At 65.8% G+C, this 24996-nt stretch overlaps 1 pseudogene; it reads left to right on the plus strand.

The window, feature by feature from the left end:
* LOC149744199 (uncharacterized) overlaps positions 1–24996 on the plus strand; it is a 30231-nt pseudogene continuing 5235 nt past the window's right edge.

Here is a 24996-nt window from a genome sequence, read left to right on the forward strand (position 1 = left end):
CACACTCCCATGGAGAGCTCCCCAGAAGGGTCTACTGAACTGATGGCCCTCCCCAGGGTCATCTGTCTGTGCGGATGGAGGGGAGCCACTGGGATGTACACCCGTCCCAGCAACTCCAAACCACCTCCCTGCACCCCCTACCCCGGGCACTCCGTGGCAGAGCGACCGCCTGACGCCCCTGGGGGTGAGCAGGGGCAATGTGCCCCAGCTCCCTGGGTCCCCGTCAGTTCCTCCCGCTGCCACAGTGGCCTAGACCCTCTCGGGCCTGCTCCTGAGCCCTTAAGCCAGTTCACGTAGCGGGATGAGAACAGCAGAGAGGCAACCACGCAGGAAGAGGAGAAACCCAGGTCCTTGTGCCACCTCTGGCTCTGAAGCAATGCCCTGAGAGAGCTAGGGTTCTGCCCGACACGACCCAGGTGGATGCCCGTCCCCAGGTGTGCAGACGTGACAGGGTCCCGGTCGCCAGGACCTGTGGGCCAGGCAACGTGGACTCAAGACCACTCCCAGAGGGGTGTGGAGATGGACCCACGGACGCACGGATTCCTTGGGATGTCTTTACCTGTGCGCTCCTACTGCCAAGGAGAAGCCCCAAAAGGAAGAGACACCGCCTCCCCCAACCCCCCAGTAGGTCCCACCCCACTCGGAAGGCTTGGGTGGCTCTTGGGCCTCCCTGGGCCTTTTTCCCTGGGCCTTTTTTGATCCGCAAAGGGCGGAGGGAGAGGCCACGCTCGCGAAGGTGCTGGGCATTTCTGGAGCAACAGTGCCATCAAGCGGAAGCTTTTTGAGCACGGCCTCCAGCCCCTGCCTGTGCATACCGTGGGGAAGGCCTGTGACGGGAGGAGGGCTGGCTTCGGAGCACTGGGAGGATTCCCGGGCCGAACCTGGCCGCCCGGCACGCCTCCGCAGTAGGGGTGGAAGCCACACGCGGTGGGGTTCGGGGCCGGGCTCGCCCACCGAGGAGCCCCTGGCTGCCAGGCCCGCCGCGCTCCCCACCCTCGGGGCCGTGGCCTCGGCAGCCGCCATGTTCAGGAACAAGGAGCTGAAGCTCCCACCCCAGGGCATCTGGCCCCTGGATCGTGGCCCTCCCTGCAGGAGCGAGGTCGGCCAGTGGGGTCCCGGGGGTCTCAGGGCCACCGGGGACCCAGGACCCGCTGCCGGTGCCCCGGCGGAGGCCCCGGGCCCAGCCACCGTGGACCACGGGCAAAGGGGAGGAGGTGGCCGCCCGGTCCCCTGTCGGGGGCAGCACCCTGCAGACAGCCCGGAGGACGTGTCCTCGTTAGTGCTCGCTCCCAGACGCAGACGAGGAAGAGTAATGCAGGGGCGCTGCACGTTCCACCCTCTCACAGTTGGATCTGGGTTTCGGTCTGTTTACTTCTTGCTCCCGCCATAGAGAGCCCCGATCCCAGGCCCCGCCGCATCCCGTGAGGCCCTTCCTGTGCCGTAGGACACAGGGTATCCAGGACCCGCTGGCGGTGGGACGGAAGTGGGCCACGATCGATCGGTACGCAGAGAGGGACGGCACCGTCCGCAGCGAGGGGATCCAGGTCCGTTTTCCGCACCCGAGCTCACCTCGGGAACAGGAACTCTGCGGCCGGGGGACGCCCTATTCCTCGGCCTCCCTCCCCGTGGGTCCTCTTGTTTGGGGAAGACTCCTGGGAGTTTTCACAAGCGGCTCCACGTTCTGCAGGTGCAGCCGTTGGCCCCGGCCCCAAGGAAAGGCTCTGCCCACGTAAGGTGGCCTCACAACGTGTCGCGCGACTCACAGGCGCGAAAGGAGAGGGGCGCGGGGCGGGTTTCAGCGCCCTTCCAGGAGGGGTACGTGTGGGGGGAGGGAGGGGTCCAGCCTGGAGACTTGCTCCCAGTCGGAAGCCCTCCCCCACACCGCACCCCGCCCCTCCCCCCGCCCCGGGACCGGACCCCCCCACACCAGCCCACCACGCACCCCCGCCCCGGCAGATAAGAGCTGGGCCAAGGGCAGGAACGGGTTCACCGCACAGCTTGCTCCAGAAGCGGCCTATCGGGTCCGCCGGGGACTCGAAGGCACCGCCGTGTGCCCGGGAGTATGCACCTCGTTCCTGGCCTTGGCAGACAAGCTGGATGAGTGGTGGTCATGGGGGAGAGGGCAAGGGGGGGAGGCGTTCCTCTCAGTCCAACAGAGGTGAGCTTCAGGCAGCTTCTTCAGACCTCTTCCCCTTGATCCCCTGGCTGGGCCGCAGGTGCAAGCACAGGGCCGAGACCCGGAGGGCCAGGCCGGAATGCAAGCCGGGGCCTTTCCTTCTCATCGCTGAACGGAGGCTCAGGGCCTCGTGGGGAGAAAGCTGAAGCCTGCTGCAAATGCATGGCCCGGGGGTCCACCCGGCGGGGCTCCGCTCAGCTCCTCTCCTCTCCTCTCCTCTCCTCTCGTGTCCTGCCCTCTCCCCTCCGGGAGCCCCGTCCGGGAGCCCTCGGGACAGGCCAGGTCAGGCCTGGGCCGCAATCCCGGAGACCGCGCGAGATGGCAGCGCAGCCACCGACCGACTGGACCCTTCGGCTCAGCTGAAGGGCTCCTTCTGCGGCGGCTCCTGCGTCCCGCGAGCGCCGTCCCCTTCTGGACTCGGACTGCCAGCTCTCGCTGGGCCTCGGGCGCCCTCGGCACTCGGTAGCCAGGCTCCACGTGTCGTCTCTGAGCTGGACAGAAGAAGGTCGGCGGGCCCGCCTCGGCCGCTGCCGCCAAGGGCGGCGGAACTCCCGTTGCCCGCGGTGGTCTCTGGCTGGGCCGCACCGCGGCCCAGGGAGGCTTCCGGGACCCTGGGCCCGCCTAGGCCGAACCTCCTCTGGCGCCGAGGGGAAGGGACACGCGGCCAAATGCCCGCAGAACCGCGGCCTGGCCTGGCCCGGCCTGCTTCGGAGCAGCTTCCTCTAGTTCCGCCCAGACGTGGCGGCCACCAGGGTCCACCGAGACTCCACTTCCTGTAGCCCCACACGCCCGGCGGCCGGGCTGTGCGCCTTGTGCCACTGCCCGTCTCTGGAGCGTCCCCGGCACCGCCGGGCCTTGGGCCACGCTTCCCGCCCCTTCCCAGGCGGAGCTCCTGACTTCCCGGGGCCACTGTCCAGTGTTCCCGACTTCAATCCTTTGTCACTCCTCCCCAGGAAGGGACGGGTACAGGGTTCGCGGGATCGGCGGACCCGTTCCTCTTGATGGCAGTACTGCACTGCACCACGAATGCCAACCTGCCCTGCCCCTTCCCCTTCCCCTCCCCCAGGCCCTCTCCCTCTGCCCTTTGCCGAGGGAAAAACGAAACGCCAGCCTCTGCCCGACCTGCCAAAGGCAGGATGGCTCGTCAACCTGGCCACTTCAGAGGGGCGCGCCTCAAACTCTGGCCCTGCATCCTGCGGGGCCTCGTCTCTGTGGGGTCCTCTTAGCCTGCCGTTATGACTCCCCATCCAGGCACCCAGCCGCGGACCGGCAGCCGTGTCTTTAGCAGCCCACATTTGCCTAACGCCTCGGGAAACACTCTGAGTGTGAGCACAGAGATCCAGTCACGTCTGGCCGGTGCCTGGCGAGGCACCTCCTCACCAGTCACCGAGGGGCAAGCAGCCCGAAGCAAAGGGCCGGCAGCCCACAGGCACAGACGCGGTGCGGGACGAGCTCGGCCTCCTATGGCAAGACGACGGACTTCCCCCGAGGACCTGGCTCTTCTCCCACGGCGGCCCGGGGGCGGGAGGGTGGCAGTGGGGTTTGGTGTTCAGGCGTGGACGGTGGCACGCACGGGTCCGTCGGGAGGGCCGCCGGGCGCTGCCCCAGAGACGCCGGAGCGGGTCAGTCTCCTGACACCGCCCAGGGGGAGGCCAGGGATGGGAAGACACCCCCGGGGTGGGTGTGTGGGTGGGTGTAGGCTCCCGCCAACTCGCTGTGCTTTACACCTCGGAGCGACTGGGAGCCACCGGGGACTCCTCTTTAGTTTCTTTGCGGTGCACTGGCCAATGTGGTTTAGACGCAGGTTCCGGCCCTCAAGCATCTTCTCAGCGCCCGCCTGGTTGCACTGACTTGGGTGGAGGGCGGGGTGGGCCACTGGGGGCACTGCCGCCACCGGCCCCACCCCTGTTGGCTGAAGGAACACACTCTGGATGCCAAGTGCTCCGCGGACACGAGGCCTTGGAAAGAGAAGAGAGCTCTGGTCCACCGCCGCCTCGGGAAGCACCACGCGTCCTCCGTGCTGAAAAGAACCGGAGGGACGGGACGGGACGGGACGGGACGGGACGGGACGGGATCGCATCTTCTCTCCTTCTCCCTCGCTTTTGTCTCAGCACGCCTTCCTCTCTTTCTCTAACTCCGAATCTGCTGCGCCTCCGGGCCTCGGCAATTCTTTCAAGCCGCGGTACTGACGTGCGTCGAGGAAAGAAAACCCACAAGAGCCCCGCCGTGCTGAGTGCACGTCTTCCGGGACCCACGCCCCACGCCGGAGGACTTGACTCGACGCCCAGATATTACCGTGAAGGGCTCTTGGGATGGCCAAACAGGCTCCTCTGGAAGGCAGTGTCACCCCAGAAATGCCACGCTGCCCTTGCTGCTCGAACCCTGCCTCCGCCCTTCGCTAGCCACGAAACGTCGGCCGCGCCGCCGACCCCTCGCTAAACCACGGCGCCACACGCTCACCAGCCCGCCTGGAGAAGCCTTCAATTACTCTGAGCCAGGGTAGGAGGCGTCCTCCTCCCGGCAAGACTGTTTCAACAGAAGACAGGAAGGAGAAGGGAGAAACAGAGACAGAAAGAAAACACCTCCGGCTGCCGGTCACGCACCCACTCAGGCGACATTTCCCACACGGAAGAAGGGACGTACACCTCCTGAAAGGCCCCACACTGTCAAGTTCCTTGGTTTGTCAAGAGGCAGACTTGGGGAGTGCAAGGAGCCCTACAGAGGGCTGCCCCGTGCCAAACCTCCACGCCGCCCAGCGGGCGCCCCCTCTTCAGCATCCCGCAAGGGCACGTCCCCGAGTCCTTCCTGGCTTGCTGGAGGGCCACGGTGGAGAGAGCTGGGCCCAAGAGCGATCAGGAGAGGACGGGAGGAACGGCTATCACGGGCTCCACTCAGAGCACCGGAGGCCAAAAGCCCACGAGGCCTGGCGCTCCCTCAAAGGGGTCTCCCCACCGCCGGCCCCCACGTCGGGCTGGGCTGGCACTGCTGCTTCTCGGGGGTGAGGTGGGGCGCCGAGTGATCGCGTCACGGGCGGTTGGCTTCACGGAGGCTGGAGCCCAGACCGGGCCCCGGTGCCGGTGCAAGCGGCCCGGGCCCGATCCCTTTCCACTCTCCCCGCTCCCGCAGGACACTGACCTCAAATGCTACGTACCGATCACCTAGGGTAACCGTACACAGATGCTCGTCCATGCACCTCTTTCTTCCGGCCCCCCAGTCAGGATCTGACTCGAGAGCCTTTCCTACCGTGGCCACGAACTCCGACACGGTACACCAGTGTCCCCGTGCCACGATCCCACCTGGGAGTCCCTCCTTCTTGAGCCTTGCTGAACTAGCAGAATCACTGACTTTTTCCTCTGATGAAACAGGCTATTTCGGACGGGGGAAGGGGAGAGAACAAAGAGCACGCACTCACCCAGAACACCAGCGCCTGGAGATGACCGACGTCCCCGGTTTCCCTCTTCCTCCTTTCCTTCCGCTCTGCCTCCTCTGCAACGAGAGAGAACCGAACGCCCATCACTCAGTGTGGGACCACCACGGTGCCGGTGAACGGGGGGCTGGGGGGTCCGCGTACGCCCCCGCCCGCGCAACCTTGAGAGAGAGTGCCTTCGGTTCCTACTCGAGTGTACCGGCACCCCCGGGCCAACCAAAAACTTCCGAACAAGGCGCAAGCGTGAAGAATCAACTCCACTCGTCCTTCGGAAATGGCACGGATGCCAGCCGGGGCAGGGGGGTCGTTAGACAGAAGCAGTTTGTACACAAAGAAGCGCGTCCAGTGAAAACCTTGACCCCCGTCATCCCCCAAAACTCTCTTTCCGGGGGGAAGCACAGCCATCACACCCCGGCGTTGACAGGCGCGGAGCTTGTCTCCCCGGCTCTGCACCCGTGGGACTATGGCGGGACACCCCCAGGTATCTTGGCAAGCCCGCGCGCGTCCTCCACAACTTCCCAGCAGTTCCTAGGACGCGTGGGTAAAGGGGCACCCACCCGTCTCCCCTCTGGCCGCACAAAGGTCCACCGCACGTACTTTCCGGGCATAAGGGCACGTGCTCTGGGACGTGGCCCACATGAGACCTACCCCGCTCCTCTCCTCTGGGTGGACGCTGACGCCGGAGAACGTACCCTGCTCACGCTCACCCACACCCTGGTAACGACGACTCAGTGGCCCGCGCCTCAGAGCCACTTCCGTGGGAGACAGAAGAGGAGAGGAAGGAACAAGGCGGAAGCCTAGCGTCCAAAGAGGAGGGGCACGTGAGACACCCTATGCTCCTGCCTCCGGGCACAGACAAGGGCACCCTGCCCTGGGCAGCTGTCCGAAAAGAAACGGAGGGGACCTAGCAGGACACGACGTCGACTCCGCACAGACGTGCCAACGCCACGGCACGCCTAGAGCGCCGTGAGAGCAGCCGAAAAGGCAGAAGACGACCTATCGCTACGTGAGCCCGCTGGGGTCAGGGAGCAGGCGACACGCACACAGCCCTCTGCGGCCCGTCGTCCTCACCTGCATTCAACCCCGGGAGCACACATACGCACGCAGAAATGACGCCTGCTTCCCTCCGCAGACGGGGACAACTCGGGAGCGGCCATCGAGCAACGGTGAGGGCTTTGCCTTTGACTGGGAGAAAGTTCTATCCACAGCGGCACCCCCGAGGCGGTTACAGGGAGAAAGTACAAGAGAAGGGACCTTCTGTACACGCTCTGTAGGCGTACGTACACGAGCGTACACACGACGCACACGTGATACGCACGCGCGCCCACGCACACGTTCGTGTACCTGCGTGCTTACGAATGAACGAGTGGAGCAGGGAACGAGTGAACGAACCGACGAACGAGTCCGGGGGGTTTGAGGCGAGAGTGCAGACACACTCCCATGGAGAGCTCCCCAGAAGGGTCTACTGAACTGATGGCCCTCCCCAGGGTCATCTGTCTGTGCGGATGGAGGGGAGCCACTGGGATGTACACCCGTCCCAGCAACTCCAAACCACCTCCCTGCACCCCCTACCCCGGGCACTCCGTGGCAGAGCGACCGCCTGACGCCCCTGGGGGTGAGCAGGGGCAATGTGCCCCAGCTCCCTGGGTCCCCGTCAGTTCCTCCCGCTGCCACAGTGGCCTAGACCCTCTCGGGCCTGCTCCTGAGCCCTTAAGCCAGTTCACGTAGCGGGATGAGAACAGCAGAGAGGCAACCACGCAGGAAGAGGAGAAACCCAGGTCCTTGTGCCACCTCTGGCTCTGAAGCAATGCCCTGAGAGAGCTAGGGTTCTGCCCGACACGACCCAGGTGGATGCCCGTCCCCAGGTGTGCAGACGTGACAGGGTCCCGGTCGCCAGGACCTGTGGGCCAGGCAACGTGGACTCAAGACCACTCCCAGAGGGGTGTGGAGATGGACCCACGGACGCACGGATTCCTTGGGATGTCTTTACCTGTGCGCTCCTACTGCCAAGGAGAAGCCCCAAAAGGAAGAGACACCGCCTCCCCCAACCCCCCAGTAGGTCCCACCCCACTCGGAAGGCTTGGGTGGCTCTTGGGCCTCCCTGGGCCTTTTTCCCTGGGCCTTTTTTGATCCGCAAAGGGCGGAGGGAGAGGCCACGCTCGCGAAGGTGCTGGGCATTTCTGGAGCAACAGTGCCATCAAGCGGAAGCTTTTTGAGCACGGCCTCCAGCCCCTGCCTGTGCATACCGTGGGGAAGGCCTGTGACGGGAGGAGGGCTGGCTTCGGAGCACTGGGAGGATTCCCGGGCCGAACCTGGCCGCCCGGCACGCCTCCGCAGTAGGGGTGGAAGCCACACGCGGTGGGGTTCGGGGCCGGGCTCGCCCACCGAGGAGCCCCTGGCTGCCAGGCCCGCCGCGCTCCCCACCCTCGGGGCCGTGGCCTCGGCAGCCGCCATGTTCAGGAACAAGGAGCTGAAGCTCCCACCCCAGGGCATCTGGCCCCTGGATCGTGGCCCTCCCTGCAGGAGCGAGGTCGGCCAGTGGGGTCCCGGGGGTCTCAGGGCCACCGGGGACCCAGGACCCGCTGCCGGTGCCCCGGCGGAGGCCCCGGGCCCAGCCACCGTGGACCACGGGCAAAGGGGAGGAGGTGGCCGCCCGGTCCCCTGTCGGGGGCAGCACCCTGCAGACAGCCCGGAGGACGTGTCCTCGTTAGTGCTCGCTCCCAGACGCAGACGAGGAAGAGTAATGCAGGGGCGCTGCACGTTCCACCCTCTCACAGTTGGATCTGGGTTTCGGTCTGTTTACTTCTTGCTCCCGCCATAGAGAGCCCCGATCCCAGGCCCCGCCGCATCCCGTGAGGCCCTTCCTGTGCCGTAGGACACAGGGTATCCAGGACCCGCTGGCGGTGGGACGGAAGTGGGCCACGATCGATCGGTACGCAGAGAGGGACGGCACCGTCCGCAGCGAGGGGATCCAGGTCCGTTTTCCGCACCCGAGCTCACCTCGGGAACAGGAACTCTGCGGCCGGGGGACGCCCTATTCCTCGGCCTCCCTCCCCGTGGGTCCTCTTGTTTGGGGAAGACTCCTGGGAGTTTTCACAAGCGGCTCCACGTTCTGCAGGTGCAGCCGTTGGCCCCGGCCCCAAGGAAAGGCTCTGCCCACGTAAGGTGGCCTCACAACGTGTCGCGCGACTCACAGGCGCGAAAGGAGAGGGGCGCGGGGCGGGTTTCAGCGCCCTTCCAGGAGGGGTACGTGTGGGGGGAGGGAGGGGTCCAGCCTGGAGACTTGCTCCCAGTCGGAAGCCCTCCCCCACACCGCACCCCGCCCCTCCCCCCGCCCCGGGACCGGACCCCCCCACACCAGCCCACCACGCACCCCCGCCCCGGCAGATAAGAGCTGGGCCAAGGGCAGGAACGGGTTCACCGCACAGCTTGCTCCAGAAGCGGCCTATCGGGTCCGCCGGGGACTCGAAGGCACCGCCGTGTGCCCGGGAGTATGCACCTCGTTCCTGGCCTTGGCAGACAAGCTGGATGAGTGGTGGTCATGGGGGAGAGGGCAAGGGGGGGAGGCGTTCCTCTCAGTCCAACAGAGGTGAGCTTCAGGCAGCTTCTTCAGACCTCTTCCCCTTGATCCCCTGGCTGGGCCGCAGGTGCAAGCACAGGGCCGAGACCCGGAGGGCCAGGCCGGAATGCAAGCCGGGGCCTTTCCTTCTCATCGCTGAACGGAGGCTCAGGGCCTCGTGGGGAGAAAGCTGAAGCCTGCTGCAAATGCATGGCCCGGGGGTCCACCCGGCGGGGCTCCGCTCAGCTCCTCTCCTCTCCTCTCCTCTCCTCTCGTGTCCTGCCCTCTCCCCTCCGGGAGCCCCGTCCGGGAGCCCTCGGGACAGGCCAGGTCAGGCCTGGGCCGCAATCCCGGAGACCGCGCGAGATGGCAGCGCAGCCACCGACCGACTGGACCCTTCGGCTCAGCTGAAGGGCTCCTTCTGCGGCGGCTCCTGCGTCCCGCGAGCGCCGTCCCCTTCTGGACTCGGACTGCCAGCTCTCGCTGGGCCTCGGGCGCCCTCGGCACTCGGTAGCCAGGCTCCACGTGTCGTCTCTGAGCTGGACAGAAGAAGGTCGGCGGGCCCGCCTCGGCCGCTGCCGCCAAGGGCGGCGGAACTCCCGTTGCCCGCGGTGGTCTCTGGCTGGGCCGCACCGCGGCCCAGGGAGGCTTCCGGGACCCTGGGCCCGCCTAGGCCGAACCTCCTCTGGCGCCGAGGGGAAGGGACACGCGGCCAAATGCCCGCAGAACCGCGGCCTGGCCTGGCCCGGCCTGCTTCGGAGCAGCTTCCTCTAGTTCCGCCCAGACGTGGCGGCCACCAGGGTCCACCGAGACTCCACTTCCTGTAGCCCCACACGCCCGGCGGCCGGGCTGTGCGCCTTGTGCCACTGCCCGTCTCTGGAGCGTCCCCGGCACCGCCGGGCCTTGGGCCACGCTTCCCGCCCCTTCCCAGGCGGAGCTCCTGACTTCCCGGGGCCACTGTCCAGTGTTCCCGACTTCAATCCTTTGTCACTCCTCCCCAGGAAGGGACGGGTACAGGGTTCGCGGGATCGGCGGACCCGTTCCTCTTGATGGCAGTACTGCACTGCACCACGAATGCCAACCTGCCCTGCCCCTTCCCCTTCCCCTCCCCCAGGCCCTCTCCCTCTGCCCTTTGCCGAGGGAAAAACGAAACGCCAGCCTCTGCCCGACCTGCCAAAGGCAGGATGGCTCGTCAACCTGGCCACTTCAGAGGGGCGCGCCTCAAACTCTGGCCCTGCATCCTGCGGGGCCTCGTCTCTGTGGGGTCCTCTTAGCCTGCCGTTATGACTCCCCATCCAGGCACCCAGCCGCGGACCGGCAGCCGTGTCTTTAGCAGCCCACATTTGCCTAACGCCTCGGGAAACACTCTGAGTGTGAGCACAGAGATCCAGTCACGTCTGGCCGGTGCCTGGCGAGGCACCTCCTCACCAGTCACCGAGGGGCAAGCAGCCCGAAGCAAAGGGCCGGCAGCCCACAGGCACAGACGCGGTGCGGGACGAGCTCGGCCTCCTATGGCAAGACGACGGACTTCCCCCGAGGACCTGGCTCTTCTCCCACGGCGGCCCGGGGGCGGGAGGGTGGCAGTGGGGTTTGGTGTTCAGGCGTGGACGGTGGCACGCACGGGTCCGTCGGGAGGGCCGCCGGGCGCTGCCCCAGAGACGCCGGAGCGGGTCAGTCTCCTGACACCGCCCAGGGGGAGGCCAGGGATGGGAAGACACCCCCGGGGTGGGTGTGTGGGTGGGTGTAGGCTCCCGCCAACTCGCTGTGCTTTACACCTCGGAGCGACTGGGAGCCACCGGGGACTCCTCTTTAGTTTCTTTGCGGTGCACTGGCCAATGTGGTTTAGACGCAGGTTCCGGCCCTCAAGCATCTTCTCAGCGCCCGCCTGGTTGCACTGACTTGGGTGGAGGGCGGGGTGGGCCACTGGGGGCACTGCCGCCACCGGCCCCACCCCTGTTGGCTGAAGGAACACACTCTGGATGCCAAGTGCTCCGCGGACACGAGGCCTTGGAAAGAGAAGAGAGCTCTGGTCCACCGCCGCCTCGGGAAGCACCACGCGTCCTCCGTGCTGAAAAGAACCGGAGGGACGGGACGGGACGGGACGGGACGGGACGGGACGGGATCGCATCTTCTCTCCTTCTCCCTCGCTTTTGTCTCAGCACGCCTTCCTCTCTTTCTCTAACTCCGAATCTGCTGCGCCTCCGGGCCTCGGCAATTCTTTCAAGCCGCGGTACTGACGTGCGTCGAGGAAAGAAAACCCACAAGAGCCCCGCCGTGCTGAGTGCACGTCTTCCGGGACCCACGCCCCACGCCGGAGGACTTGACTCGACGCCCAGATATTACCGTGAAGGGCTCTTGGGATGGCCAAACAGGCTCCTCTGGAAGGCAGTGTCACCCCAGAAATGCCACGCTGCCCTTGCTGCTCGAACCCTGCCTCCGCCCTTCGCTAGCCACGAAACGTCGGCCGCGCCGCCGACCCCTCGCTAAACCACGGCGCCACACGCTCACCAGCCCGCCTGGAGAAGCCTTCAATTACTCTGAGCCAGGGTAGGAGGCGTCCTCCTCCCGGCAAGACTGTTTCAACAGAAGACAGGAAGGAGAAGGGAGAAACAGAGACAGAAAGAAAACACCTCCGGCTGCCGGTCACGCACCCACTCAGGCGACATTTCCCACACGGAAGAAGGGACGTACACCTCCTGAAAGGCCCCACACTGTCAAGTTCCTTGGTTTGTCAAGAGGCAGACTTGGGGAGTGCAAGGAGCCCTACAGAGGGCTGCCCCGTGCCAAACCTCCACGCCGCCCAGCGGGCGCCCCCTCTTCAGCATCCCGCAAGGGCACGTCCCCGAGTCCTTCCTGGCTTGCTGGAGGGCCACGGTGGAGAGAGCTGGGCCCAAGAGCGATCAGGAGAGGACGGGAGGAACGGCTATCACGGGCTCCACTCAGAGCACCGGAGGCCAAAAGCCCACGAGGCCTGGCGCTCCCTCAAAGGGGTCTCCCCACCGCCGGCCCCCACGTCGGGCTGGGCTGGCACTGCTGCTTCTCGGGGGTGAGGTGGGGCGCCGAGTGATCACGTCACGGGCGGTTGGCTTCACGGAGGCTGGAGCCCAGACCGGGCCCCGGTGCCGGTGCAAGCGGCCCGGGCCCGATCCCTTTCCACTCTCCCCGCTCCCGCAGGACACTGACCTCAAATGCTACGTACCGATCACCTAGGGTAACCGTACACAGATGCTCGTCCATGCACCTCTTTCTTCCGGCCCCCCAGTCAGGATCTGACTCGAGAGCCTTTCCTACCGTGGCCACGAACTCCGACACGGTACACCAGTGTCCCCGTGCCACGATCCCACCTGGGAGTCCCTCCTTCTTGAGCCTTGCTGAACTAGCAGAATCACTGACTTTTTCCTCTGATGAAACAGGCTATTTCGGACGGGGGAAGGGGAGAGAACAAAGAGCACGCACTCACCCAGAACACCAGCGCCTGGAGATGACCGACGTCCCCGGTTTCCCTCTTCCTCCTTTCCTTCCGCTCTGCCTCCTCTGCAACGAGAGAGAACCGAACGCCCATCACTCAGTGTGGGACCACCACGGTGCCGGTGAACGGGGGGCTGGGGGGTCCGCGTACGCCCCCGCCCGCGCAACCTTGAGAGAGAGTGCCTTCGGTTCCTACTCGAGTGTACCGGCACCCCCGGGCCAACCAAAAACTTCCGAACAAGGCGCAAGCGTGAAGAATCAACTCCACTCGTCCTTCGGAAATGGCACGGATGCCAGCCGGGGCAGGGGGGTCGTTAGACAGAAGCAGTTTGTACACAAAGAAGCGCGTCCAGTGAAAACCTTGACCCCCGTCATCCCCCAAAACTCTCTTTCCGGGGGGAAGCACAGCCATCACACCCCGGCGTTGACAGGCGCGGAGCTTGTCTCCCCGGCTCTGCACCCGTGGGACTATGGCGGGACACCCCCAGGTATCTTGGCAAGCCCGCGCGCGTCCTCCACAACTTCCCAGCAGTTCCTAGGACGCGTGGGTAAAGGGGCACCCACCCGTCTCCCCTCTGGCCGCACAAAGGTCCACCGCACGTACTTTCCGGGCATAAGGGCACGTGCTCTGGGACGTGGCCCACATGAGACCTACCCCGCTCCTCTCCTCTGGGTGGACGCTGACGCCGGAGAACGTACCCTGCTCACGCTCACCCACACCCTGGTAACGACGACTCAGTGGCCCGCGCCTCAGAGCCACTTCCGTGGGAGACAGAAGAGGAGAGGAAGGAACAAGGCGGAAGCCTAGCGTCCAAAGAGGAGGGGCACGTGAGACACCCTATGCTCCTGCCTCCGGGCACAGACAAGGGCACCCTGCCCTGGGCAGCTGTCCGAAAAGAAACGGAGGGGACCTAGCAGGACACGACGTCGACTCCGCACAGACGTGCCAACGCCACGGCACGCCTAGAGCGCCGTGAGAGCAGCCGAAAAGGCAGAAGACGACCTATCGCTACGTGAGCCCGCTGGGGTCAGGGAGCAGGCGACACGCACACAGCCCTCTGCGGCCCGTCGTCCTCACCTGCATTCAACCCCGGGAGCACACATACGCACGCAGAAATGACGCCTGCTTCCCTCCGCAGACGGGGACAACTCGGGAGCGGCCATCGAGCAACGGTGAGGGCTTTGCCTTTGACTGGGAGAAAGTTCTATCCACAGCGGCACCCCCGAGGCGGTTACAGGGAGAAAGTACAAGAGAAGGGACCTTCTGTACACGCTCTGTAGGCGTACGTACACGAGCTTACACACGACGCACACGTGATACGCACGCGCGCCCACGCACACGTTCGTGTACCTGCGTGCTTACGAATGAACGAGTGGAGCAGGGAACGAGTGAACGAACCGACGAACGAGTCCGGGGGGTTTGAGGCGAGAGTGCAGACACACTCCCATGGAGAGCTCCCCAGAAGGGTCTACTGAACTGATGGCCCTCCCCAGGGTCATCTGTCTGTGCGGATGGAGGGGAGCCACTGGGATGTACACCCGTCCCAGCAACTCCAAACCACCTCCCTGCACCCCCTACCCCGGGCACTCCGTGGCAGAGCGACCGCCTGACGCCCCTGGGGGTGAGCAGGGGCAATGTGCCCCAGCTCCCTGGGTCCCCGTCAGTTCCTCCCGCTGCCACAGTGGCCTAGACCCTCTCGGGCCTGCTCCTGAGCCCTTAAGCCAGTTCACGTAGCGGGATGAGAACAGCAGAGAGGCAACCACGCAGGAAGAGGAGAAACCCAGGTCCTTGTGCCACCTCTGGCTCTGAAGCAATGCCCTGAGAGAGCTAGGGTTCTGCCCGACACGACCCAGGTGGATGCCCGTCCCCAGGTGTGCAGACGTGACAGGGTCCCGGTCGCCAGGACCTGTGGGCCAGGCAACGTGGACTCAAGACCACTCCCAGAGGGGTGTGGAGATGGACCCACGGACGCACGGATTCCTTGGGATGTCTTTACCTGTGCGCTCCTACTGCCAAGGAGAAGCCCCAAAAGGAAGAGACACCGCCTCCCCCAACCCCCCAGTAGGTCCCACCCCACTCGGAAGGCTTGGGTGGCTCTTGGGCCTCCCTGGGCCTTTTTCCCTGGGCCTTTTTTGATCCGCAAAGGGCGGAGGGAGAGGCCACGCTCGCGAAGGTGCTGGGCATTTCTGGAGCAACAGTGCCATCAAGCGGAAGCTTTTTGAGCACGGCCTCCAGCCCCTGCCTGTGCATACCGTGGGGAAGGCCTGTGACGGGAGGAGGGCTGGCTTCGGAGCACTGGGAGGATTCCCGGGCCGAACCTGGCCGCCCGGCACGCCTCCGCAGTAGGGGTGGAAGCCACACGCGGTGGGGTTCGGGGCCGGGCTCGCCCACCGAGGAGCCCCTGGCTGCCAGGCCCGCCGCGCTCCCCACCCTCGGGGCCGTGGCCTCGGCAGCCGCCATGTTCAGGAACAAGGAGCTGAAGCTCCCACCCCAGGGCATCTGGCCCCTGGATCGTGGCCCTCCCTGCAGGAGCGAGGTCGGCCAGTGGGGTCCCGGGGGTCTCAGGGCCACCGGGGACCCAGGACCCGCTGCCGGTGCCCCGGCGGAGGCCCCGGGCCCAGCCACCGTGGACCACGGGCAAAGGGGAGGAGGTGGCCGCCCGGTCCCCTGTCGGGGGCAGCACCCTGCAGACAGCCCGGAGGACGTGTCCTCGTTAGTGCTCGCTCCCAGACGCAGACGAGGAAGAGTAATGCAGGGGCGCTGCACGTTCCACCCTCTCACAGTTGGATCTGGGTTTCGGTTTGTTTACTTCTTGCTCCCGCCATAGAGAGCCCCGATCCCAGGCCCCGCCGCATCCCGTGAGGCCCTTCCTGTGCCGTAGGACACAGGGTATCCAGGACCCGCTGGCGGTGGGACGGAAGTGGGCCACGATCGATCGGTACGCAGAGAGGGACGGCACCGTCCGCAGCGAGGGGATCCAGGTCCGTTTTCCGCACCCGAGCTCACCTCGGGAACAGGAACTCTGCGGCCGGGGGACGCCCTATTCCTCGGCCTCCCTCCCCGTGGGTCCTCTTGTTTGGGGAAGACTCCTGGGAGTTTTCACAAGCGGCTCCACGTTCTGCAGGTGCAGCCGTTGGCCCCGGCCCCAAGGAAAGGCTCTGCCCACGTAAGGTGGCCTCACAACGTGTCGCGCGACTCACAGGCGCGAAAGGAGAGGGGCGCGGGGCGGGTTTCAGCGCCCTTCCAGGAGGGGTACGTGTGGGGGGAGGGAGGGGTCCAGCCTGGAGACTTGCTCCCAGTCGGAAGCCCTCCCCCACACCGCACCCCGCCCCTCCCCCCGCCCCGGGACCGGACCCCCCCACACCAGCCCACCACGCACCCCCGCCCCGGCAGATAAGAGCTGGGCCAAGGGCAGGAACGGGTTCACCGCACAGCTTGCTCCAGAAGCGGCCTATCGGGTCCGCCGGGGACTCGAAGGCACCGCCGTGTGCCCGGGAGTATGCACCTCGTTCCTGGCCTTGGCAGACAAGCTGGATGAGTGGTGGTCATGGGGGAGAGGGCAAGGGGGGGAGGCGTTCCTCTCAGTCCAACAGAGGTGAGCTTCAGGCAGCTTCTTCAGACCTCTTCCCCTTGATCCCCTGGCTGGGCCGCAGGTGCAAGCACAGGGCCGAGACCCGGAGGGCCAGGCCGGAATGCAAGCCGGGGCCTTTCCTTCTCATCGCTGAACGGAGGCTCAGGGCCTCGTGGGGAGAAAGCTGAAGCCTGCTGCAAATGCATGGCCCGGGGGTCCACTCGGCGGGGCTCCGCTCAGCTCCTCTCCTCTCCTCTCCTCTCCTCTCGTGTCCTGCCCTCTCCCCTCCGGGAGCCCCGTCCGGGAGCCCTCGGGACAGGCCAGGTCAGGCCTGGGCCGCAATCCCGGAGACCGCGCGAGATGGCAGCGCAGCCAACGACCGACTGGACCCTTCGGCTCAGCTGAAGGGCTCCTTCTGCGGCGGCTCCTGCGTCCCGCGAGCGCCGTCCCCTTCTGGACTCGGACTGCCAGCTCTCGCTGGGCCTCGGGCGCCCTCGGCACTCGGTAGCCAGGCTCCACGTGTCGTCTCTGAGCTGGACAGAAGAAGGTCGGCGGGCCCGCCTCGGCCGCTGCCGCCAAGGGCGGCGGAACTCCCGTTGCCCGCGGTGGTCTCTGGCTGGGCCGCACCGCGGCCCAGGGAGGCTTCCGGGACCCTGGGCCCGCCTAGGCCGAACCTCCTCTGGCGCCGAGGGGAAGGGACACGCGGCCAAATGCCCGCAGAACCGCGGCCTGGCCTGGCCCGGCCTGCTTCGGAGCAGCTTCCTCTAGTTCCGCCCAGACGTGGCGGCCACCAGGGTCCACCGAGACTCCACTTCCTGTAGCCCCACACGCCCGGCGGCCGGGCTGTGCGCCTTGTGCCACTGCCCGTCTCTGGAGCGTCCCCGGCACCGCCGGGCCTTGGGCCACGCTTCCCGCCCCTTCCCAGGCGGAGCTCCTGACTTCCCGGGGCCACTGTCCAGTGTTCCCGACTTCAATCCTTTGTCACTCCTCCCCAGGAAGGGACGGGTACAGGGTTCGCGGGATCGGCGGACCCGTTCCTCTTGATGGCAGTACTGCACTGCACCACGAATGCCAACCTGCCCTGCCCCTTCCCCTTCCCCTCCCCCAGGCCCTCTCCCTCTGCCCTTTGCCGAGGGAAAAACGAAACGCCAGCCTCTGCCCGACCTGCCAAAGGCAGGATGGCTCGTCAACCTGGCCACTTCAGAGGGGCGCGCCTCAAACTCTGGCCCTGCATCCTGCGGGGCCTCGTCTCTGTGGGGTCCTCTTAGCCTGCCGTTATGACTCCCCATCCAGGCACCCAGCCGCGGACCGGCAGCCGTGTCTTTAGCAGCCCACATTTGCCTAACGCCTCGGGAAACACTCTGAGTGTGAGCACAGAGATCCAGTCACGTCTGGCCGGTGCCTGGCGAGGCACCTCCTCACCAGTCACCGAGGGGCAAGCAGCCCGAAGCAAAGGGCCGGCAGCCCACAGGCACAGACGCGGTGCGGGACGAGCTCGGCCTCCTATGGCAAGACGACGGACTTCCCCCGAGGACCTGGCTCTTCTCCCACGGCGGCCCGGGGGCGGGAGGGTGGCAGTGGGGTTTGGTGTTCAGGCGTGGACGGTGGCACGCACGGGTCCGTCGGGAGGGCCGCCGGGCGCTGCCCCAGAGACGCCGGAGCGGGTCAGTCTCCTGACACCGCCCAGGGGGAGGCCAGGGATGGGAAGACACCCCCGGGGTGGGTGTGTGGGTGGGTGTAGGCTCCCGCCAACTCGCTGTGCTTTACACCTCGGAGCGACTGGGAGCCACCGGGGACTCCTCTTTAGTTTCTTTGCGGTGCACTGGCCAATGTGGTTTAGACGCAGGTTCCGGCCCTCAAGCATCTTCTCAGCGCCCGCCTGGTTGCACTGACTTGGGTGGAGGGCGGGGTGGGCCACTGGGGGCACTGCCGCCACCGGCCCCACCCCTGTTGGCTGAAGGAACACACTCTGGATGCCAAGTGCTCCGCGGACACGAGGCCTTGGAAAGAGAAGAGAGCTCTGGTCCACCGCCGCCTCGGGAAGCACCACGCGTCCTCCGTGCTGAAAAGAACCGGAGGGACGGGACGGGACGGGACGGGACGGGACGGGATCGCATCTTCTCTCCTTCTCCCTCGCTTTTGTCTCAGCACGCCTTCCTCTCTTTCTCTAACTCCGAATCTGCTGCGCCTCCGGGCCTCGGCAATTCTTTCAAGCCGCGGTACTGACGTGCGTCGAGGAAAGAAAACCCACAAGAGCCCCGCCGTGCTGAGTGCACGTCTTCCGGGACCCACGCCCCACGCCGGAGGACTTGACTCGACGCCCAGATATTACCGTGAAGGGCTCTTGGGATGGCCAAACAGGCTCCTCTGGAAGGCAGTGTCACCCCAGAAATGCCACGCTGCCCTTGCTGCTCGAACCCTGCCTCCGCCCTTCGCTAGCCACGAAACGTCGGCCGCGCCGCCGACCCCTCGCTAAACCACGGCGCCACACGCTCACCAGCCCGCCTGGAGAAGCCTTCAATTACTCTGAGCCAGGGTAGGAGGCGTCCTCCTCCCGGCAAGACTGTTTCAACAGAAGACAGGAAGGAGAAGGGAGAAACAGAGACAGAAAGAAAACACCTCCGGCTGCCGGTCACGCACCCACTCAGGCGACATTTCCCACACGGAAGAAGGGACGTACACCTCCTGAAAGGCCCCACACTGTCAAGTTCCTTGGTTTGTCAAGAGGCAGACTTGGGGAGTGCAAGGAGCCCTACAGAGGGCTGCCCCGTGCCAAACCTCCACGCCGCCCAGCGGGCGCCCCCTCTTCAGCATCCCGCAAGGGCACGTCCCCGAGTCCTTCCTGGCTTGCTGGAGGGCCACGGTGGAGAGAGCTGGGCCCAAGAGCGATCAGGAGAGGACGGGAGGAACGGCTATCACGGGCTCCACTCAGAGCACAGGAGGCCAAAAGCCCACGAGGCCTGGCGCTCCCTCAAAGGGGTCTCCCCACCGCCGGCCCCCACGTCGGGCTGGGCTGGCACTGCTGCTTCTCGGGGGTGAGGTGGGGCGCCGAGTGATCACGTCACGGGCGGTTGGCTTCACGGAGGCTGGAGCCCAGACCGGGCCCCGGTGCCGGTGCAAGCGGCCCGGGCCCGATCCCTTTCCACTCTCCCCGCTCCCGCAGGACACTGACCTCAAATGCTACGTACCGATCACCTAGGGTAACCGTACACAGATGCTCGTCCATGCACCTCTTTCTTCCGGCCCCCCAGTCAGGATCTGACTCGAGAGCCTTTCCTACCGTGGCCACGAACTCCGACACGGTACACCAGTGTCCCCGTGCCACGATCCCACCTGGGAGTCCCTCCTTCTTGAGCCTTGCTGAACTAGCAGAATCACTGACTTTTTCCTCTGATGAAACAGGCTATTTCGGACGGGGGAAGGGGAGAGAACAAAGAGCACGCACTCACCCAGAACACCAGCGCCTGGAGATGACCGACGTCCCCGGTTTCCCTCTTCCTCCTTTCCTTCCGCTCTGCCTCCTCTGCAACGAGAGAGAACCGAACGCCCATCACTCAGTGTGGGACCACCACGGTGCCGGTGAACGGGGGGCTGGGGGGTCCGCGTACGCCCCCGCCCGCGCAACCTTGAGAGAGAGTGCCTTCGGTTCCTACTCGAGTGTACCGGCACCCCCGGGCCAACCAAAAACTTCCGAACAAGGCGCAAGCGTGAAGAATCAACTCCACTCGTCCTTCGGAAATGGCACGGATGCCAGCCGGGGCAGGGGGGTCGTTAGACAGAAGCAGTTTGTACACAAAGAAGCGCGTCCAGTGAAAACCTTGACCCCCGTCATCCCCCAAAACTCTCTTTCCGGGGGGAAGCACAGCCATCACACCCCGGCGTTGACAGGCGCGGAGCTTGTCTCCCCGGCTCTGCACCCGTGGGACTATGGCGGGACACCCCCAGGTATCTTGGCAAGCCCGCGCGCGTCCTCCACAACTTCCCAGCAGTTCCTAGGACGCGTGGGTAAAGGGGCACCCACCCGTCTCCCCTCTGGCCGCACAAAGGTCCACCGCACGTACTTTCCGGGCATAAGGGCACGTGCTCTGGGACGTGGCCCACATGAGACCTACCCCGCTCCTCTCCTCTGGGTGGACGCTGACGCCGGAGAACGTACCCTGCTCACGCTCACCCACACCCTGGTAACGACGACTCAGTGGCCCGCGCCTCAGAGCCACTTCCGTGGGAGACAGAAGAGGAGAGGAAGGAACAAGGCGGAAGCCTAGCGTCCAAAGAGGAGGGGCACGTGAGACACCCTATGCTCCTGCCTCCGGGCACAGACAAGGGCACCCTGCCCTGGGCAGCTGTCCGAAAAGAAACGGAGGGGACCTAGCAGGACACGACGTCGACTCCGCACAGACGTGCCAACGCCACGGCACGCCTAGAGCGCCGTGAGAGCAGCCGAAAAGGCAGAAGACGACCTATCGCTACGTGAGCCCGCTGGGGTCAGGGAGCAGGCGACACGCACACAGCCCTCTGCGGCCCGTCGTCCTCACCTGCATTCAACCCCGGGAGCACACATACGCACGCAGAAATGACGCCTGCTTCCCTCCGCAGACGGGGACAACTCGGGAGCGGCCATCGAGCAACGGTGAGGGCTTTGCCTTTGACTGGGAGAAAGTTCTATCCACAGCGGCACCCCCGAGGCGGTTACAGGGAGAAAGTACAAGAGAAGGGACCTTCTGTACACGCTCTGTAGGCGTACGTACACGAGCTTACACACGACGCACACGTGATACGCACGCGCGCCCACGCACACGTTCGTGTACCTGCGTGCTTACGAATGAACGAGTGGAGCAGGGAACGAGTGAACGAACCGACGAACGAGTCCGGGGGGTTTGAGGCGAGAGTGCAGACACACTCCCATGGAGAGCTCCCCAGAAGGGTCTACTGAACTGATGGCCCTCCCCAGGGTCATCTGTCTGTGCGGATGGAGGGGAGCCACTGGGATGTACACCCGTCCCAGCAACTCCAAACCACCTCCCTGCACCCCCTACCCCGGGCACTCCGTGGCAGAGCGACCGCCTGACGCCCCTGGGGGTGAGCAGGGGCAATGTGCCCCAGCTCCCTGGGTCCCCGTCAGTTCCTCCCGCTGCCACAGTGGCCTAGACCCTCTCGGGCCTGCTCCTGAGCCCTTAAGCCAGTTCACGTAGCGGGATGAGAACAGCAGAGAGGCAACCACGCAGGAAGAGGAGAAACCCAGGTCCTTGTGCCACCTCTGGCTCTGAAGCAATGCCCTGAGAGAGCTAGGGTTCTGCCCGACACGACCCAGGTGGATGCCCGTCCCCAGGTGTGCAGACGTGACAGGGTCCCGGTCGCCAGGACCTGTGGGCCAGGCAACGTGGACTCAAGACCACTCCCAGAGGGGTGTGGAGATGGACCCACGGACGCACGGATTCCTTGGGATGTCTTTACCTGTGCGCTCCTACTGCCAAGGAGAAGCCCCAAAAGGAAGAGACACCGCCTCCCCCAACCCCCCAGTAGGTCCCACCCCACTCGGAAGGCTTGGGTGGCTCTTGGGCCTCCCTGGGCCTTTTTCCCTGGGCCTTTTTTGATCCGCAAAGGGCGGAGGGAGAGGCCACGCTCGCGAAGGTGCTGGGCATTTCTGGAGCAACAGTGCCATCAAGCGGAAGCTTTTTGAGCACGGCCTCCAGCCCCTGCCTGTGCATACCGTGGGGAAGGCCTGTGACGGGAGGAGGGCTGGCTTCGGAGCACTGGGAGGATTCCCGGGCCGAACCTGGCCGCCCGGCACGCCTCCGCAGTAGGGGTGGAAGCCACACGCGGTGGGGTTCGGGGCCGGGCTCGCCCACCGAGGAGCCCCTGGCTGCCAGGCCCGCCGCGCTCCCCACCCTCGGGGCCGTGGCCTCGGCAGCCGCCATGTTCAGGAACAAGGAGCTGAAGCTCCCACCCCAGGGCATCTGGCCCCTGGATCGTGGCCCTCCCTGCAGGAGCGAGGTCGGCCAGTGGGGTCCCGGGGGTCTCAGGGCCACCGGGGACCCAGGACCCGCTGCCGGTGCCCCGGCGGAGGCCCCGGGCCCAGCCACCGTGGACCACGGGCAAAGGGGAGGAGGTGGCCGCCCGGTCCCCTGTCGGGGGCAGCACCCTGCAGACAGCCCGGAGGACGTGTCCTCGTTAGTGCTCGCTCCCAGACGCAGACGAGGAAGAGTAATGCAGGGGCGCTGCACGTTCCACCCTCTCACAGTTGGATCTGGGTTTCGGTTTGTTTACTTCTTGCTCCCGCCATAGAGAGCCCCGATCCCAGGCCCCGCCGCATCCCGTGAGGCCCTTCCTGTGCCGTAGGACACAGGGTATCCAGGACCCGCTGGCGGTGGGACGGAAGTGGGCCACGATCGATCGGTACGCAGAGAGGGACGGCACCGTCCGCAGCGAGGGGATCCAGGTCCGTTTTCCGCACCCGAGCTCACCTCGGGAACAGGAACTCTGCGGCCGGGGGACGCCCTATTCCTCGGCCTCCCTCCCCGTGGGTCCTCTTGTTTGGGGAAGACTCCTGGGAGTTTTCACAAGCGGCTCCACGTTCTGCAGGTGCAGCCGTTGGCCCCGGCCCCAAGGAAAGGCTCTGCCCACGTAAGGTGGCCTCACAACGTGTCGCGCGACTCACAGGCGCGAAAGGAGAGGGGCGCGGGGCGGGTTTCAGCGCCCTTCCAGGAGGGGTACGTGTGGGGGGAGGGAGGGGTCCAGCCTGGAGACTTGCTCCCAGTCGGAAGCCCTCCCCCACACCGCACCCCGCCCCTCCCCCCGCCCCGGGACCGGACCCCCCCACACCAGCCCACCACGCACCCCCGCCCCGGCAGATAAGAGCTGGGCCAAGGGCAGGAACGGGTTCACCGCACAGCTTGCTCCAGAAGCGGCCTATCGGGTCCGCCGGGGACTCGAAGGCACCGCCGTGTGCCCGGGAGTATGCACCTCGTTCCTGGCCTTGGCAGACAAGCTGGATGAGTGGTGGTCATGGGGGAGAGGGCAAGGGGGGGAGGCGTTCCTCTCAGTCCAACAGAGGTGAGCTTCAGGCAGCTTCTTCAGACCTCTTCCCCTTGATCCCCTGGCTGGGCCGCAGGTGCAAGCACAGGGCCGAGACCCGGAGGGCCAGGCCGGAATGCAAGCCGGGGCCTTTCCTTCTCATCGCTGAACGGAGGCTCAGGGCCTCGTGGGGAGAAAGCTGAAGCCTGCTGCAAATGCATGGCCCGGGGGTCCACTCGGCGGGGCTCCGCTCAGCTCCTCTCCTCTCCTCTCCTCTCCTCTCGTGTCCTGCCCTCTCCCCTCCGGGAGCCCCGTCCGGGAGCCCTCGGGACAGGCCAGGTCAGGCCTGGGCCGCAATCCCGGAGACCGCGCGAGATGGCAGCGCAGCCAACGACCGACTGGACCCTTCGGCTCAGCTGAAGGGCTCCTTCTGCGGCGGCTCCTGCGTCCCGCGAGCGCCGTCCCCTTCTGGACTCGGACTGCCAGCTCTCGCTGGGCCTCGGGCGCCCTCGGCACTCGGTAGCCAGGCTCCACGTGTCGTCTCTGAGCTGGACAGAAGAAGGTCGGCGGGCCCGCCTCGGCCGCTGCCGCCAAGGGCGGCGGAACTCCCGTTGCCCGCGGTGGTCTCTGGCTGGGCCGCACCGCGGCCCAGGGAGGCTTCCGGGACCCTGGGCCCGCCTAGGCCGAACCTCCTCTGGCGCCGAGGGGAAGGGACACGCGGCCAAATGCCCGCAGAACCGCGGCCTGGCCTGGCCCGGCCTGCTTCGGAGCAGCTTCCTCTAGTTCCGCCCAGACGTGGCGGCCACCAGGGTCCACCGAGACTCCACTTCCTGTAGCCCCACACGCCCGGCGGCCGGGCTGTGCGCCTTGTGCCACTGCCCGTCTCTGGAGCGTCCCCGGCACCGCCGGGCCTTGGGCCACGCTTCCCGCCCCTTCCCAGGCGGAGCTCCTGACTTCCCGGGGCCACTGTCCAGTGTTCCCGACTTCAATCCTTTGTCACTCCTCCCCAGGAAGGGACGGGTACAGGGTTCGCGGGATCGGCCGACCCGTTCCTCCTGCACCACGAATGGCAACCTGCCCTTCCCCTTCCCCTCCCCCAGGCCCTCTCTCTCTGCCCTTTGCCGAGGGAAAAATGAAATGCCAACGCCTCCCCAACCTGGCAAAACAAGATGGCTCGTCAACCTGTCCACTTCAGAGGGGCGCGCCTCAAACTCTGGCCCTGCATCCTGCGGGGCCTCTTTTCTGTGGCGTCTCTGTGCAGTGTGCTTGGCATCTGGGAATGAGTTCCTCTTGATGGCAGTATTGCACCAGAAATGCCATCCTGCCCTTCCTCACCACACCCTCCCCCATATCCTAGACCTGTCCTTGTGCCCTTTGTGAGCGGGAAAATACACCAACCCCTGTCCAACCTGCCTCCAACATGGCGGCTCACCGTTTTGGCCAAATTTGGGTAGCACTTCCACATTTGGATGAGCAGAGCCTCATCCCTCTTAGGTCCTCTTAGCCCGCCTCCTGGCCAGAAAAGGAAAGCATCCTCATCCCGGTAGCTAGCAGTGGATCTGAACCTATTCCCTGTCCGTTCCTGTGTCTTTAGCACTGGAGTAGGGCAAGAGACCTCAGCAGGTGCACCACACGTGGTCCTAGCCCCTGCTTACTAGTGCTAGCTGAGGTACAGTCTAGAGTCACAGAGAGGCCAGCCTGATGGTTTTACACACAGGTCAGTCCAGAGGAGGTATATTCCATATCAGAGACACCAAGGGAACCAGTGTTTGTGGAGGGT

The sequence above is a fragment of the Delphinapterus leucas genome, chromosome X, assembly GCF_059928025.1.
Source record: "Delphinapterus leucas isolate spDelLeu-1000000601 "Yukka" chromosome X, BTC_Dleu_Yukka2, whole genome shotgun sequence".
NCBI lineage: Eukaryota > Metazoa > Chordata > Mammalia > Artiodactyla > Monodontidae > Delphinapterus > Delphinapterus leucas.